We start from the raw sequence: 12,401 nt of genomic DNA, 5'->3' as shown, positions 1-12,401 counted from the left end.
TGCAGGAGGCTCTGCAGCATACCCTATGTATAAGGCAAATGGAAAGTTAAACCACAGTCCACCAACACCAAAAACAGAGCTGTCGATCAAACCACAAATCCTAGACGGTCACACTAACCATTTACAAAACCCCAGGAAGAAACAGTTTGGTTTGATAGTAAATGACTGGAAAAGAAAGAAACCCAGACAGAACCAGACGCCAGATAGGGCGTAAAACCTCAGAGGCCAACACTCACACTCAGCCGGGGATATCACTTCTGTCAGTTAAAGCCTCTCGCTAAGGAGGACGCCTCCTGAAAAAACAACACATACCAGAGCTCTCACTCACTCTCAGCTCTGTGCGGGATGCAGCGGGATCGTTGCACCTTGGAGGCGAGAGGGTGTAGAGAAGGATTGCACAGGGCTTTGATAAGACTGGCAGTTCACAACCGTCACAGTGTTCACTTTGATTAAACACAAGCCAGTGAACTGCAGGTCAATACCGGCCTTCAAACAAACATGAGTGGCAACAGCAGAGCCGGGTAATGCACACCTCGAAGGCAGAAGATTGCGCTGAGAGTTTTAATAATACCCCTGGCAGCAGAAAAAATCTGGTCCTTTTGGTGACATAATCAACTGTAAAAGCAAACTGACCACAACTTGGACTAAATTGCAGGTTACCGGGTTTTCCATCATTTTATTTGCGGCCAAGACATTCACGGATGGAAATCATCTTTTCATACTTAGTTCGTCAATTTAAATTATACAGTTCAACATTTGTCTCAGAGCGCTTTACCTCTGTTCGAAGAGGAACTCTATCCTTAGACCCTGGATTCGGATAATTCCACAAAGTTCCCTGAAATTCAGGAGAAAAAAAAGAGAAACCTCAGGCAAGATCGACAGATGAGGGATCCCTCTTCCAGAACGGGCATTGAGTAGGAATCTTGCACCACAAGGGAGACTCTTTCCAACTTTAAATAAGTCTGTGAATTTGAATCATTGTATCATAATGTCCATACAATTCAGTGACACTCTTTGACATGCAAAAAACAACTCAGGTATGTTGTCCTTAAACTGAGTTTTTGACATTCAAAACTTACAAAATACTCCTCTGGGTGCTTAGGTGCTAGATTATAAGGTACCCAATGACAAATTAGAAATAAAAAACGAACACCCTTGGAACAGCTGCAATAAGTTAATAACTCATTTTCCATAGCTGACAAGTAAAGTAATGAAAGAGAGGAGGGAGACTAGGGAGAGAGCGGAAGACAGAGATGGATTTAAATAAGACAGGAAGACAGAGTGAGAAGGACAGAGAGTGAGAGGTGGGCACAGATAGAGAGAGAGAGAGCGAGAGAGAGAGAGAGAGAGACACAGTTTAGATTACCTGACAGAGCAGTCTGGTCTTCCCCCTTAGAGACGCTTCACAGGCACTGTGAGACAAGCAGGGAGAGCCAAAGAGTGAGAGCGGATATGACTGTTTGAGTGGGTGTGTTGCAGAGAGAGAGAACGAGAGAGAGAGAGAGAGAGAGAGAGAGAGAGAGAGAGAGAGAGAGAGAGAGAGAGAGGCTGGGTGTAAGGCAAAAAAGAGTGATGGAGAGAGTGAGAAGGGACGACAGTAAATGAATGTTTCTACTGTACAAATGTAAAGGGAGGAGTAGCAAGATGCGGTAGCAAGAAGAAACTAAAAGCGACTCATATTCTCACAGCATGAGTAACCTCTCCACAAAAATCATACCATCCTCTGCGAAACCACAGTGATGGCAATTGTCACATTTCTTATTACAACCAAAGTGCAGGACAAACCAAAAAAACAAAAACAGGTTCAGGACAGGAGCTGCTGTTAAACTCGCACACAATCAGCTGCTGATGGCGTCACACTGGATAGGATTACAAACAGGTCCTACATGGGTTTTCCCATCACACAGAACCCTGAGGGCTACTCCTTGCAGTTATCACTTCCTTATCAGCAAAGTTATCTTATTGTAGTGGCGGATGAAGAAAAAAGCAGCAGGGATTAACCGCCTGTCTACAAGAACAAGTTTTATTTACGTTAATCTTCCACTCTCAGCCACTGTGCTGCATCTGTAAATGAATTCCAGAGAGTCATCCATTCAAGCAAGCCCCCGCATTACGCAGAACTTGGGCTAGGCCTATCAGCGGTGCAACACGAGAGAGAGAGAGAGAGAGAGAGAGAGAGAGAGAGAGAGAGAGAGAGAGAGAGAGAGAGAGAGAGAGAGAGAGAGAGAGAGGGAGAGAGGGAGAGAAAGAGAGAATTAAGAATGAATGGAGGTCCTGCTGTTCTATAGAGCTTTGCCTCACTGGCAGAGCACAGGAAGTGTGAGTCACACGCTCTAAAATAAACACACTCACACAACAACGAGCCGGCGCACAGAACAAGTGGATGGCTGGGCTGCTGATCAGAAGTCAGGCAGAGGGAATATGGATCCACAGGCCAGCAACACATGGTGGTCTGGGGGGCCTCACAGCCAGATGACGGGATGTTTCTCTCCTTCTCTAATTGATCAATTATATTTATTTTATTTTAGTTTGTCTTTTCAACCTCATCTAACCATACACCTGCTAATTTGCTTTCTTTATCAATTTGTCCCTCTGCTCTTCTCCTCTGCTGTTGTTCACATGTCCCCCTATTCTTTCTCCTCTGCTCTGTGTTTCCGCTCTGATTTCATTTGGTCCCAGTCAATAGGAGTGCTGTTCAGGACTTGGTGATTACCCCTGGCTCTGTGCAGCTGCTGGCTGACTGCTGTAGGGGACTGTGCTGAACTGATGCTGGGCTCCTCTCACAGGCTGCTGGCTTTGCGGGCCGAAGCACTGTATTGTGTCTGCCTGAATGTGCTCATTGTCACCCTTTACAGCACGCACCTTCTATACTGTACTTCCCTGCGAGGGACCTTCACCCATCCGTCATCCCTTTGTCCTCTGTTCTTCAGACTGAACAGTTCTGACGGGAAGGTTGGGGGGAGGCAGAGGCCTGGGAACAAAACTGCCACTGTGGCAATGATTGACAGGAAAGTTGCTCTACACAGACGCAACGATTAGTGAAGCCGGGGACCGGGCTGCAGACACACACAGTCTGGTTAAGAACTAGATAGAGCTGGCAGGCATTACGTTGAACAGTCGTGCAAACGCCAACAGAGAATATAATCATTTTGAAGACTGGGATAAAATGGGAAGTGCAACGATCATGAAGGTGTGAAAGCAAGCTTTCAGGATGCAAATGGTACCCATATGCTACCCACTGGCCCCAAGCATGTCAGGCTTGCATTATGTAAAGCTGTTCTCATTTTCAGTTAATGGAAACAAGGTTTCCCCTGTGGTATCTACATGTGATCATTTCACATACCTACCTATACAATATAATGCAGAGGCAAGCAAACACCTAAAATGTACACATCATGCTTTATAAGAAACTCCATGTTGTTTTGGAGCAGCCACAGACTATAATTTAGACCAAATGAATGGTTTGCGGATTTACAGACATACAGATGACATATTTTTGGACTTTCACCCTATAAACTGCAGACACAAGCAGTAAAACAGGCAAATATGGGAGTATGCAGAGAGGGTGCTCTCTGTTCTGAGGGTAGATTATTTCAGACGTGTGGTCTTCCAGTAAACTGACCCCTGTCTGTCCATAAGACTGTGGTATTATGATAGAAACAAAACCTATTTCAAGAGGGAGCCCACCTAGTGTATAAAAGCCACTGTGACTGAGTATTGCTCTACCTGTTTGCATTTATAAAAAAAAAAAAATGGGCTGAGTCTTCTGGAAACAGCATGCCAAACCACTAAATCCAAGTCATTACTTGGTTAAATGTAGCTGTATCATCACTTCATTCTCACACTCCACTTGAAAATGTAACAACATGAAACTTAAATACATCTAATTTGACATAGTTTGTAAAAATTTGACATAATACCTCATAACTTTTCTTCCAATGTACAGCTTTCAGTTTGAGAAAAGACCATGACTGGATAGCACCAACAGACAGTGTTATGAGTGTGTGTTATTAAGCAGACAGGGGAGCATTGCGCAACTAATGTCATATACAGTACTGGAGGAATGTCTAAATGTTTCTGATATGATCCCTTTGACCGCGTGACTCTAGGGATGTTAATGTGGTCTGTCAGTTGGTTGGGTGGTCCACCACTTTGGTCCCGACTGAAATATCTCAACAACTATTGGATGGGTTTCCATAAAATTTAGTACAGACATTTATGTCCCCCTGAGGATAAAATGTAATAACGTTGGTTATCCCCTGACTTTTTATTTAGCGCCATCATCAGATCAACATTTCAATTTGTCCAACACTGTTGGTTGATGGCAAAATGGTGCAAAAATGACATTCTCATCAGCCTCAGCTGTACTTTGTGTTTAGTGCTAATTAGCTCATGTTAGTATGCTAACACCCTAAACTAAGATGGTGAACATGGTAAACATTATACCTGTTAAACATGAGCATGTTAGCCTTCAGCTCAAAGCACCACTGTGCTTAAAAAGAGTACTCCACCATATAATCCAAACATTTAGCCTAAGTTTTTTGTAAATTTTTTGTCATACCTTGAAAAACGTTAAGCCTGTCGTATAAGAAAAAAATCACTTATAGTACTCCACCAGTTTATCATTACAGTTAGTCAGTTTATAACTAAGAAAATCTTGGCTTAAATCAGGAAATATTTGATCAGAAATTAAGCAAAAATCAAAAGTACCTTGTGCCAACTTTCAGCACACTTGTTTTAGATATTTGGATTAGGCATTCAAATGTACATATGTATTTTCACACAAACATACACAGGTATAATACAGCTAGTGGAGAGCGGTCTTAGACATGCAACCAACCGGCCTGCTAATGGAGTTGAGCATGCTAGTCTTTTGTTAATGCCAATCGATATGTATCCTCAGCAGATGTGATATCTGATCCTGTAAAACACTGAAAGACTGACCACCCTCTGTTTCACTCAGCATCTCTCTTTTTTATCTTGATGGGTTTCTCTGCCTCTCCTTTCTCCATTTATCTCTATTTATCTGAGACACAAAAATGTAAAATCCCATCTTTGCAGTCACTCTCCCCTCATTTAGTTCTCAATTTCAGCATGGCAACACACTCTCATTATATTTTCCTTTTCCATGGTGCTGAAGCATTAATAAGCGTCACTGTCTTTATATGCAGCAAAGTAAACTTCATGTATATTATGCGGAAGGCTACCAGGAAATCATGTCTCCAGGGTTGCTGTGGGTAGTCATTATGGAAAGTAGCCTGGCAATGAGTAAAGTCCCTGATTGGTAAGTGATACCATATATAGCGCTGATATATCATTAGCAATTTGCAACGGCAGTGTAAACCCAGCTATTTATACAGTATTAGAGCCTTAAGCATTAGTTTTGATTCACTGCCTCAAAGGCAAAATGGTCTTCTGACATGAAACAAACACATTAGGGACAGCAGCAGTGAACAAACAGACTCCGGGGCCTCATAGAGAGTTACTGTAACAGAGTTGAAACAGATACACAGTGTCTGTCAGAGAAACCTCATCTGCCTTTGAGCTCGACACCAAACATCAGAACGCAGCACGAGTGGTGTGCAAATGAAGTAAAAGAGTGACAAAGCATGGGGTGGGGGGTGTAGGGAGCAGGAGCAGATAAATATAGAAAGAGGAACTGACATTTTCAAAAGCTGTCCTCCCTGTGCCCACAAGTTTCAGTGATGCGTGGACATCAAGATCACAGTGCAAATTCTCCCACACAGCTTATTGTACCTGTCGTTCACAGTCGGCTGCGTTATATTTGGTCTCTTAAGTCATGGTGCAACTGAAAAGAATGGGCTGTGCCTGTGATGGGGCGATCTTCAGTTAAGGTGATTGGAGAGGGAACAAATATGAAGCTCAACCTCAATCTATTTTCGGTAGGTTAAGGTTAAAAATGTTTTGTTATTATCCAATGCAAACATGATATTGTATATAATACACACACACACACACACATATATATATATATATATATATATATATATATATATATATATATATATACATACATACATACATAAATATACATACATAATGTGTATTTTTCTGAACCACAGAATAAAAAATCTTCCTCTACATGCCGGTAAGATGTGCACGTGTGCAGTCATTCTTCATTTGAAAACAGCAGTCATTTCAGTGCAGTCATTTTTATTTTCACTGAAGTTATCTATTTCTCTATGAAGTCACCCATGTGGATTCCTCCCCAGTGATGGGAAACCCTGTGCTAGTTCCTCTTTCTGCAGCTGCTGTACTGCATCCTGTGTGAAGCTGCAGCAGGTACAGCAAGCACTGCTGTAACACTGTGCATGACCCGGCGCCGTGCCTTATCTGCACATCTCGGTAACCTGTAACTATGTGCATTCGAGCTGTTAAGTTGGAGATACTGGTGCTTTCAGCGCTGCCTGCACAAACACAGACACGGGGAAGAGTCAACAGGTGGAAGCTCAGCCTGAGTGTGTTCAAACACGAGGACTGGGCCGCAGAATGTATCAACACGGCCTCCGTCCCTGCCTCACTCTCTAGGCCTGGCAGAGGGACGCCCTTCTGATCAGGGAGTTTACTCAAAGCCAGGCCAGTCCAAGTAATTGCTACCCACAGTGACAAACAACTCCATTCAACCTAAGTGTCGGTTTACAGTTTACTCTCCCTCCTCCGCTGCTTGCCCCTGCTGCCCATTCTGCCCGGTGCCACGCTGCATTAGTGGCCTGTCAACAGAGGCTCTCCTGGCGCATCAACGCGTCGTCATCTGCCCTTCAAACCCAATGCACATATACGCAATGTGCCATAACCCGTCTGTTTATGTGTTTGTTTCTCTGAGAGTGGAGGTGTGTGTCTGGGAGAGAGAGGGAAAGAGTGCGAGACAGAGAATAACAAGATAGAGGAGAAACCAGTGTGTTCAAATGCGTAGGACAGAGACAGAGACAGAGAAAGAGCTCTTGTACATGGTCATTTTGTCTTCTTAATACATGGCTCCGACCTACAGTAGTGACTCTATCTGCCAACTGAGAAAGGCTGTCAAATGTGTACGCAGTGTGCAGCCTCTATATCTTGAGACTGCAGCTCCAGGGCTGAGTGAGACAGCTTATCAATCACACACGACAAGTGAGGCTAAAACAGTCTCTTAGCAAATCTGTTTGTGTGAATGTGTGGAACTGATATGTGTGGATTCTGAATGTATAGAATACAAGTTAACTATAAACTACACTAAAGGTTGCTTACTGCATGCATATCATGTAGGTTTTTGTGTTTCTCTAAAATAATTGTGGACATCAATACAAAAAAGGGATCTGGTTCTTGATTTTTTTGGTTGCTGTACTTTCATATCTGATCCTCCCAAACCCCTGATGTTCCCAATATTTCTTCTAAATATACCCTTAAAGGGTTGGCTCGATTGCACCAGAACATATTTTCTAACTCTTTAGTGGTGTCTGTCTGGTCCTGCAAATAGTTTTGGTTTAATTTTGAGATATCCGTCTGAGTCCGTCAATAATAACATTATTATCTCTTTACAGAAACAAGGACCTGGAAAATACCTTAGAAGCACCTTCTAGAAAATAAATAGTCCCTATGAATACTATTGTGTTCAATGAATTATCCATATAATGAAATTGTTCTTTTTGAAAGAGAAAAGTTGCTGTAGATTCTTTTTCCAAAGCAACCTTTCAATGCTGTGAACACCACAACAAAACGTGCCTCTGTTGTATTGGATTTCTACAGTTTGCCAGTGTCACATATGTATTCTTCAAGCTTGTTTCTCACTGAACATGTTAAATCATCATGTTGCTTTCACTGCATTAATCTTATCTTCACAGTAACAGTTGTCAACAGCAGAGTGCTAAAGATACAGAGCCTTACTGTACTGTAAACACAAAGTCGAGAAGGATTAAGGTGTCGAGATGAGTGTCAATACCTGCACGCTGCTTAGTAACAAAGCGCCAGGGACAAGCAAACATACACTGGGGCTCAATTTCTTTACCAAAACTCTGACTCCAAGTTTAAAGTTCCTGTAAAAAGAAGTTATTTCCAATATAAAAAAAAAAAAAATAGGGGACACCTTCATAAGTAAGTCAAACATGGCCCTCCCTATTGAAAAAACCAACTGGCCCACTTTGCATTAGCAGACAGACAGAAATGTGTCACTGGCTGTACTCATTGTTGCTGGGAGGTGTAGTCTAGTCTGGCCACTAGGGAAGGCCACACCGTCTGGTTCTAGGGCACGGAAACAAACCCATATTCCTGCACACTGCTTCTGAATAAGTTCAAATACAGTACATGACACACACATCATGGATGAACACTTTTTTTTCTCTCCCCCTGTCCAACCAGACCGTTCAAATTGCTCTGGAAGGTAAGCGAGCCCCGAAGGTCACATGACCCGCATTAGGGGAATTAGCAGGGCTTTACTTTAGCTGTCATCACCTCATAAAGATCTGGTAAGAGGAGGAGAAACCTGACTCGCCACCTCTTTCTCTCCCCCCCTTCTCTCCCCACCAACCTGCTCGTCCTCAGAGCTGCATCCTCCTGCCTCTGTGAGCCGGATCATTTGAATACAAAGCAGAGAAACAAAGACATCCTTAAAATAGAGATGCTGTGGCTTTCAAAGAAGCACACTGCAAAGACACAGTCAGAAAACAGAGGGAGAGAGATAGCAAGATGAGCAGGCTTATGGCAAGAAAGTGAGACACTGTATCGATGTAGGATAGGTGGCTGGATACATTGATTTCCTGTTAGTTCTTGCCCGGTTACGTACGGCCGACTTGTCATCCAATACAGGTTGAAGCACTGTCTCTGAACATGCCCTTAGCCAGGCTTCACTGGCTTTTCTGTATGGATACACACACATTGGATCATTATGTTACCTCAGAGAATGTTTCCCCACTGAGGATATTTACTGTAAGAGCTTTCTGTCATGCCAGGTTACAGGTACAACATTTTCTCTCCTAAGAACTGCAGATTGGGTGTCAAGCAGTTGCATGATGAAGCAAATCACTTCAATTATCAGTACTGATTGGGTACTACCTGTTTAAACCTGCTGTAAAGCAAGCAATATACAGTAATTGACAGCTGGAACCACATGCCTATTATAGTAATTTAATATTCCGCTAACCTGAAATTACCTAATTTTACCACAATCTTACAGAGGCATTTATGAACTGCTTATCAACTAGGATTATCTTCTCTTAAAGAAACTTTAAAAAAGGGGATGGGATTTCAGTTGTTTCCATGCTTTGAATTGACTGCCTCTGTGGTCAGCGTGGTCCAGTTCACCCTGCTCCAGATGATTCAGCTGTGCACCTCTTTTATGTTTCTCTTTCAAAAGCCAACACAATTCTCCAAATTGGAGAAAGAATTGGAGATGACTTTGATAGGAATGAGTATACGTATATGAAAAGTATTATTATTACTTTCCATTTTAACCACAAACCTTTCAAACAAACTGCACAATTGTACAGCTTGCTGTTTAATGGGAGTAACTCCATTTACAGTATCACATAGTCATGTGTTCAAACTGATGTATTGCTTTGCTGATTTGCCTGCCAACTGAGGATAACTGAATCCACACTGATGTTTGCCAAAGTAATAATATTTTGAGGTCGGAGCACAATTTTATTTCAAGCCATTAAAAAAATAAATATGTGGACGCGAACAAAACAAAAAAGTGTTTCATGGTTCTTGATTTCCTCCAGGTTAAAATTCCTCTATATTCCCTTCACAATAAAGTCTTCTTTCTCTGAAACACTGACTTTACATTCACACTGTAAGTGATATAATCAACAAGTCACTAGAAGTTCATTCATTTCCTAGAGAGCTGGAGTGAAGTGAAAGCTGGATGACATGCATGTTTAACAAGCTTGTCAGCTGACATTTTGTGGTCAGCAGCTGTAGATTCAGACAGGTTCAGTTAGGCAGTTTCTCCTGACAGGCACAATCAAAGTTTCCACGACGAAAACAGTATTTAGAAAACAGCTGAATCCAAATAAATGATTGAAAGTTATTTAACTCTTTTTCATTAAATGTGTAATTATTAAGAGTTAATGAGTGGCTTTAATCATGCTATTTTAACTTAAATATGATGAAGCGTTATAAAAAGGAATAAACATTAAACAGTATGATTTCCCTTTTTAAAGTCATTACATTGACGGAATTTAGGCTTATCATAGTCCAAATTTCATGAGTAAAGAGATGAATAAATCAAACAGCTACAGCTACTTCAGCAAAGCCTAAAGCTGACAGACTAACAGCATAACTTTCTGGAAGAATAGAAATGTGTTTACAGTACATTTAAATAGCAGATGGGACAATCATAAGCCTTAACCCACAAAACTTAAACAAATGGCAAGATGTGCCCTCCAGTGAGAGCGGAAATCTAATCTAAAGACAAAGAAAATCTAATCTGGGGACGGCAAGTAGGATAACTTTCATCGTTGAAGCAGTCCGACTACAAATTGAACAAAACTCAAACAGTGCATACCATCAAAGTTAACCGACATCTGAACAAATGCAACAAAGTGAAGGAGGTATAGTGAAGAGTGAGCTTACCAGCTGATGTTTATGATTGTGGAGAGAAAGTAGTGTAGATCAGGACTGTTTCAGATTCAGTGAGAACCCTCCCTGGGTTTTACACACACATGCACACGCTACCGAATACACAAACTGTCACAAACACAACAAAATCATATTAGGCAGGTCTTGGCAGACGCGATATTGTCAGCCCACAGTGTTCACTTTGCTCATTGTGGTTTGGCAAGACTCAACAGGCATTTGGTTGGAAGAGACGCCATTTCACTCGGCTGTAAGAAGGATGATTGACAGGTCTGGCCTTCCCTCAGACATCAACAAAAGTCTCAGTTTAAGGTTCAGTTGGTGTCTGGATATATATTGGCTTTGTTTCTATAATATAATATGGATTATATGAGAAAAATGCTACAAACTTGCTAGCGGTGAGTCGCTACAACAGAAAGTATGTTACTAGATCAATACTAAATAAAGTCAATGAATGTTACGAGTAGCAATATTTAGTGACCGAGAAGTATAATGAGTTACTGAAATAATATTATTTTCATACTAACAGTCTACAGCCATGTTAGCGCCTTCGTGAGGTTGCAGTCAGGCAAAGCAGTTCTTTAAGCTAAAGTGTAAAATGCTATCATGGTAATGTTTAGCGGGTAATAATGAACATGTTCCACATCTTAGTTTAGCCTGTTAGCATGTTAACATTTGCTAATTAGCAGTAAATACAAAGCCCAGCTATTGGTAATAAACCAAAGTATTGGACAAATTGAAGTTTTGACCTGAACGAGGCGCTAGATAAAAAGTCATCTGCAGCAAATTTTAGGGCAATTCATCCCATACAGTAGTTGTCAAGATAGTTCACTCAAAATAAAACATGTCAACCTCATGGTGGCACTAGATGAAAATTCAAGGGATCACTAAAGTCAGTAGGTTTTATCATTTTGGAACCGGAAGTCTCAAAATGTTATGGCAATCCACCCAATAGATATATTTTAGTATGGCCTTAAGTCGTGGACCAACTGAAAGAACCACATTGCCATCCACAGAGCCAGCCCACTAGCATGAAATTACTGACATTAGATAGAGGATAGAAATAAATACACATAATAAATATCACCCTCAGACTAAAGGCCTAGTCTGGCTTTAGAGGGATAACATTTTTGATAATCTTCATAAAGACTTGTTTGATGACACAGACTAGAGTAGTAAAGACTTGGCAGAATACAATGAAACACAATGTTCACCATGAAAAACTGCACTGAGGATAATCTGATAACACTGTAGTTACACAGAAAACCAATAAACAGTGCATTACACAGATTGATGGAATGAAACACTGATACTCTCTGCAAAGCAAACTACATCTTCTGAGTTGTTGCAGCTGCACTTGAACAACAAAAGAAGAGTGAAAATGTCACCCCCTTCCCAATCCTTCCAGCCACTCCAAAGCCATTGAGTATGCCATCCAACCTATGACTTGTGTATCTGTAATGCTGATAACAACATGACCAATCATGCACGCCAAAACACACAACCATGACCAATGAAAGAAAGACTGTTGTAGGCTTAGCAATAGGGACAGCTCGTTCTCACATGACCGGAGACACCATCCATCTCACAGGCGGACAAAGAAACATTATGCTTTTACACTGATAAAAAAAAAACTCCCAGGAAATTTAGCTCAAGAAGTTCACTCAAAATGTACAATCTTTGTTACACCACTTGCCATAAAGACAATTTTGAAATTGTGTAATCACACAGGGCATATTTCTTTTCTTTTTTACACCTGCAACAATGTATGTGTGTCTCATCTCTTTTCGCTCAGCAACAAATTGATTTCTCCACTCTACACCCTCCACTCC

At 41.4% G+C, this 12,401-nt stretch overlaps 1 protein-coding gene across 4 annotated transcripts in view; it reads right to left on the bottom strand.

Moving 5' to 3' along the window:
• LOC116049260 (transcription factor HIVEP3) overlaps positions 1 to 12,401 on the bottom strand; it is a 38,663-nt gene that overhangs the window by 17,660 nt on the left and 8,602 nt on the right. Inside the window, exons 2-3 of one of the 4 annotated variants that reach the window (XM_036006670.1) lie at positions 1,367 to 1,412; positions 776 to 835 (exon numbers count right to left, since the gene is read on the bottom strand). The exons of 2 other annotated variants lie outside the window; for them this stretch is intronic. The gene's annotated coding sequence lies outside the window, so the exon portion shown is untranslated. The remainder of the gene's footprint in view (positions 1 to 775; positions 836 to 1,366; positions 1,413 to 12,401) is intronic. One more of the 4 variants, XM_036006667.1, reaches the window with a different exon arrangement.

The sequence above is a fragment of the Sander lucioperca genome, chromosome 10 (assembly GCF_008315115.2).
Source record: "Sander lucioperca isolate FBNREF2018 chromosome 10, SLUC_FBN_1.2, whole genome shotgun sequence".
Lineage (NCBI taxonomy): Eukaryota > Metazoa > Chordata > Actinopteri > Perciformes > Percidae > Sander > Sander lucioperca.
Note: the sequence above shows the minus strand (reverse complement) of the source record. Positions and strands in the feature narration are given on the sequence as shown.